Source organism: Calonectris borealis, chromosome Z, assembly GCF_964195595.1.
Source record: "Calonectris borealis chromosome Z, bCalBor7.hap1.2, whole genome shotgun sequence".
Classification (NCBI taxonomy): Eukaryota; Metazoa; Chordata; class Aves; order Procellariiformes; family Procellariidae; genus Calonectris; species Calonectris borealis.
The window spans coordinates 84,397,086-84,403,140 of record NC_134352.1 but is presented as its reverse complement, the minus strand read 5'-3'; positions in this window follow the sequence as shown (position 1 = coordinate 84,403,140).

Here is a 6,055-nt window from a genome sequence, read left to right as displayed (position 1 = left end):
TCCCAAAAATGGGGACGTGGCTATTGCAATGCGGTTTTAAGAGCGCGTGTAGGTCCTTACTGTTTTGTGCAACTGCTTGATTCATCCTGACCTGGCGTTTGAGCCTTACCGTGCTTCTTCCCAAAGCACAACCGCTGTGTGAGCGCATAGTCTGAATCCCAGATGAGGTAAGATAAGGTTGTGTTGGTGTGTGCCGCATTCACGAAGTCTGATTAAGAAATGAGTGTTCTCAGCAGTTGCTGAACAAATGCATTTGTACAGTCTGTTGTTTGTCCTGGGGGAAGTTTTATTTCTTATGTAAATTTATGATTTCTGAGCCATGCTGAGGCCAGTTCGGGGGTGAGTTTGGCATGTTTTGAAGTGACAATCAGCTGTTTAAAGCATGTATTTGATATAAATCAAATCCTTTAGGTCAACAACCACCATAAATATGCCAAAGTTTATCAAGGTATTTGCTAAACTGCTAGAAAACTTGCAACTGGAGCTCCCCCTGCCCCTTTCTAGCCATGAGAGTTTGTGGTTGAAAAACAAAGGGAGGACTTTTCCCGGGGAAAACAACCTTCTACTGATGGCAGCTATATTTCCAAAAATGTATTTTGTGATTTACAGAGCTGCTTGTTGTATGTGTGTATACAGTGCTGATAGTTTGATGGCCACACAGCCTGTGAGCTGAGGCATCACTGGCTTTTGCAGGCTTCTTGGTAGTGTTCTCCAAGCTTTCCTTGTGCTGAGAAGGAGTAAATGAGATCCTTCTCCTCCCATTTCAGGTCTCAACACCTGGATGGTAGAAGCACAATTATGCATGTATAGGAACGTAGTTGCTAAACATAGTGGGACTCATCCAGTCTCAACCCTAAGGTTACATGGTAGGAGTGCAGCCCAGTGCTCAAATAAGGAAAACTATGTATGATTTTAAAGGACTGTTGATCAACAACTGAGCAACCTGTCTTCTTCCCTGCCCTCCAGGGAGATGTCAGAGATGGTGATTGTACTGCTTGCAGTGTGCCTTAGGATGGAAACCCTTCCAGCCCACTGTCTCCCTATGGGCTAGGGAGAAACCTGCTCATCTTCCTGTGGAACAGCCAAAAACCCACAAGTACTAAAGCTTGTACCCTCCCTGAGGAATGGGGAAAGAAAGGCTTACTTCTCTCTTTCTTGTGAGACAAAGAATGACGCCACTGTCGGTACTCAGAGCTGGGTTTGCGGTAGTCCTCTCTCAGCTGTGCATGGGTACTGAAGACAATCAGAGGAAATATGCAGGACTCTGGATCAGTCTGTGGTATAAGGTATGGCTGTTCTCCTGGGTTTGACCTCTTTATTCCGTTTTGTAGATGTACTTAAAACTCGTGACTTTTGTAGTTGTACTTAAAACACCCTCCAAAACGGCAGAGGGGCCTGTCAGGACGGTGTTGCTCTGCTGTAATGCACTTGAGGTTTCAACAGCATGACCTGAACAAACCATTCCTCAGAGAAGTGGATTCTCCTATTGTTTATTTTGGACCGTATTTGGGCTTGGTCTTTGGTCTTACTCAGCGGCAAGTGCTCTGGCAGGCGGTGCGCACTGGTTGTACCTGCTCTGTCACCCCCTGCAGCTCCTTCACTTGTCAGCTGGTGTGAGGTCTTCTGCAGGCTGAATGGCTGTGGGATGTTCATCGGACTGAGTGCCCTGGGATTGTTGCCTTCGGCCAAGCAGAGCATCAAGGGGAGGTCAGGATGTGCTATAGTATTTTCACAGCCAGCAGAGGTTCTTTGGGATGATCTAGAAGAGGCAAGACCTCGGTTTTATCCCTCAAGATGCCCTGAATTGCCACTATAGCTGCTCTTACAGGGCTGTTCATGTGGGCCACTGAGGTTAGACTGTTCATAGCCATCATTTGTCCACATTAGCATTCTCAAAGCTGCCTCTGAAAAGGCCCAGCAGGTATTTGCAGAGGAGATGAGTATCTCGGGTGTACTTTGTGCTCGGGAACGTGCCATATCTTGCATGACTGGACTGTGATAATGTGCAGCACCCATGAAACCTGTGTGTCCCTACAGTCACATCACGTGGCTGATCACAGGCAGACATGATGGCCTGAGACCCCACTTAAGAAGGTCCAGCATCTCCTCCTACAAAGAAATGGGATCAGTGGTGGGCTGAGCTTTGCCCAGGATCTTGCTGATGCCTCCACTGGGCTGGCAGAGAGCAGCGGGGCTCTGCTTTGGGGACAGCCAGGTGCCATGCAGAAAACCAGCCTTGGATGAAGGCAAGGGATGAGGATACCTGGCAAATACAGTTTATGAAATGTGGCTTTGCAGTGTTCAACAGCGCTTGTGATCTGGAGTTAATGGTTTTTTTCCCCACTCGTTTCAATGGGACTGGAGTCAGGGTCCCTATACAGCTTTTTGGATGAGTGGATGCCTGTTGGGACTTCAGGGTTCATAGAAGCTTATTGTCATCCAAGAGAGGTATTTACGTTCGTGCTCAACTTAGTTTGCACAAGTTATGCGACCAATTCAGCAAATTTCATTTCCACTCATTGGGGGTCTCAAGAAGTGGAAGTGAGGGTGACAAGCGGGTCTTGAGGGACAGCGCTGTTAGGAGCTGGGAGACTGCATGGCAATGTTGCGAGCAGGAGTCATGAGGGGTCTGGTGCAAAATAAGGTGATAAAGGATTTTTACTCATTGAAAAACTGTGTTGTACAAATCTGTTTTAAATTTTGTCGAGGAGGATTTTAGTACTCGAATTGGGAACAGGTAATAGTTTTAACAACCCTTATAATGGCACTTATTTTAGTATTTATGTTATTTATGCTGCAATTCCCCTGTGTTAGTCCTTGCTTGTAGTTAATGCAAAATCTCGGCGTGGGGAGGAGGAGGAAACATGTGGATGCAGCAGAGAGAGAGAAATGTAAAGCTTAAAGGATTTTATAGATCTTCTCAGTACCACAAAGTTTCTCTACTAAATTGTGCTTAAAGCTTTAGGCATCAAAGGAAAACACGCTACAGCCAACTCTTTCCAGCTGGCTCGCTGTGCTTGAGCAGTGACACATCCACCCAGAGTGGGATTTTTTTGTGGGTTACACCTCTCAGAAGACTCGACTGTGGTATTGGTGTCTGGCTCGGATTTTCTCCATCCAGGGAAGATGTCTGAGTTGTGGATTCAGCTCAGGCTCCTTGCAACACGCAGCCAGCTCTCAGCAAGCCTATCACTTTTGGTATGATTTCAATTTAACCGGGTTTCTTCTGAAACACCAGCTTACAGAAAGGATTTTCCTTTATGCTGCTGGTTATATTGCACCAAGCTCAACCTGGGTTGGGAAATTCAATGCTGGTCTTGTAAAACAGCTTCCACTTGCCTCCAATTACAACAGAAGATAAACCATGCGGCAACAGGAAACACAAAACTCTCGTAACTGGGTGAAGAAAAGCAAAAACAAGTACAAGCCACCAAGAAACATGAAAAAAGAGAGGAATTTGCAGCTGAACACCATCCCCAGAAGGTGCAGGAGGACTGAGCAGTGGTGCCACGCATCTAGTGCAACTGAGGTCAGGCTCGCTGGAGCCACGCTTACGCAGTCCGGCAGCGTGCTCTGTCATTTGGGATGTGTGCGTGCCTCGCCTTGCCTCCCTCCGGCATCATCTGCAGCCTCCGACCGAGATTGGCTGCTGCGGAGTCAGCCCATATCTTACTAGAGGGAAACTTGAGACCCACCAAGCCCAAATGTCAAATGCTGCTTAGTCAGATGAATAGCAGCAGTCACCAGCAGCCAGCCCGGGCTCTTTCCACATTTCATCAGGGGCAGTGTTTTGCGTCTGAGCTTTGTTTCTCAATGTAATGTGTTTTTGGTTTTTTTTTTATAAAAAAAAGTTTGTGTGGAGCTGGCAGTGTGCGTGGAAAACCAGCATCTGCCGTGTTAAAAAAAAAAAAAAATATGTGGATGAGCTTCTTCCCCTTTCTGCTCCTGCTCTGCTCCCTGCGCACCTTCCCCTGACAGCTGGATGCTAAATATGTGACCGATAAAGGACAAAGCGCTTGCTTGTGAGCATTATATTGGGTTTTGCAGTGCAAGACCCCAGCAATAAAAATGGGAGCTCTTTTCCAGGACTTCTCCTTCCCAGGTGTTAACCCTGCAGCCCCCCTTAGATCTCTAAATGTCTCCCGGTCGCGCTCGCTCACCCAGGAAGCTTTTCTGACAGCTGGGGGCTTGTATCGCTGCTCGCACGCTCCCCGGAGCACCCTGCACACACCTACACTACCACACCGTACCTTTCGGGTGATGTTAGTGGGACACCCTTTGCCTCGGGCACCCAACTAAAAGTGTGGGGGTCGTGCAGGGTGCTGCTGTCAGGAGGAGAAGCCGGTTTGGTCAGAGTCTGTTTTCTTTTGCTTTTGTGCGTGCACACAGGCACACACACATTTGCTTGCTTGCGTTCATGGTTGTTACAGTGCAGAAGCCCCAAAAGGCAAAACACACTCAGGCTGGTGGATCCTGTGAAATCACAGGCAAATTTAAACTTGTTTTTTTTTCTTTTTTTTTTTTTTCTCCCTATTGGACCTTTTTCTGGATTTGACTATAACTCCTGCATTTGATCTTCAGAGATGCTCGCTGGAATGCTTTCAGAGCATGCCTTTGCAGAGCAGTGCTGCTCTGGTAGGGGTCAGCAGTATCTAACAGTAAAAATATCCCAAGCAATTAATCTCGGCAGAGCGGCTGAGAGTGCAAACACCTTGCTGCTTCCGTGGTTGCCTTCCCTTTTGGACCAAAGCACACGGACACTGGCATGCTTTCCCGGGGATACTGGATGCTGGGGGTGCTGCCAGCCAGAATGACAGCCGTGATTTTTCCAGGGACTCCAGCGTGCTTTGGATTCGGGCCATGCATTCGAGAGTTGTGCTGAGGGTGGGATACCTCCGATTTAATTTGAGCCCCTTATTTAAGTTTGGCATTCGAGAGCTTTCCACAATCTCTGGGGAGAGAGCAAGGGAGACCTGCACATAGCAGCTATTTTAATCTGTGTTAAAAAAGAAGGCAGGATGACTATCAGCCACTTAATTTTTAGATGGCTTATGTTAAGGGAAATCAATCCCTTCCTTTGCATCTGCCACTTGCAGAACATAGATGCTAATGTCTGCTAAATACCTTCAGCTTCTCCTCTCTTCTTTGCAGGTGTGGGAACATGGGGGGAGCTGTGCATTTTGGAAATGTGAAATTCTAGAGTTAAAAATGAGCTTTCTGGAGGTTTTTCTGGTATCATGTCTTACTTCTGCAGAGTTGTACATTCCAGGATTTTTTTTTTTCTTTTTCTACATATTATTCCAATGGGATTAGTTTACTGCAAGCTCTTGTTTTGTTTCTAAAACCTTGTAAATGTGGAATATCAACTCTTAATTCTCCAATCACGTGGCATCTTCCATTTAATAATGTCTGGCTTGCTTAAGGAAAAATGAGCGTGGATGTTTGCAGACTCAGTAAGTATTTCCAGTGATAACGTCTCCCTGTAACTAGTGTTGCTCTTCTGTGGCCTCCCATTAGGCAGCAGCTGGGAAGGGGTAGAGGTTTGAGCAGAGCCGATACCTGCTCTAATGAGAGCAGCATCAGACACCGAAGTCGGTGCGTTTGAGTAGGAGCAGATGTGATCTGTGTATTTTGGTATTTGAGCATCGGCGTCGTTCGATTATTACAACCTACCTTCCCTACTATTCCTTAACGTTTGGCCAATTCTCCTATCCCACCATCTCCTTGGAGAATCCCGAAACACTTTGACAGGGCAGAAGAACATCAGCAAGCAATGCATTTTCTACAAATTGAGGGCTAATCAGCACATTCCCCTGGAAAATATCATATTAAAAGACAGAGATATTTTGTGCATCAACTCTGTCACTGAAACTTTGGGGCTGCATCACAAAATCCCAGCAAGTTTATCAATTTAAACCAGCAGTGAGCGTGGCATCTGTATTTAGCCTCCAGCTCTAAGAGCAGCTGGGATATTTTTCTGCCCTGCAGTGTTCTTCTTGCCTCTAGCGACTGTTTATTCTAAAAAAAAAAAAAGGCAATGATTGGTGAAATCTAA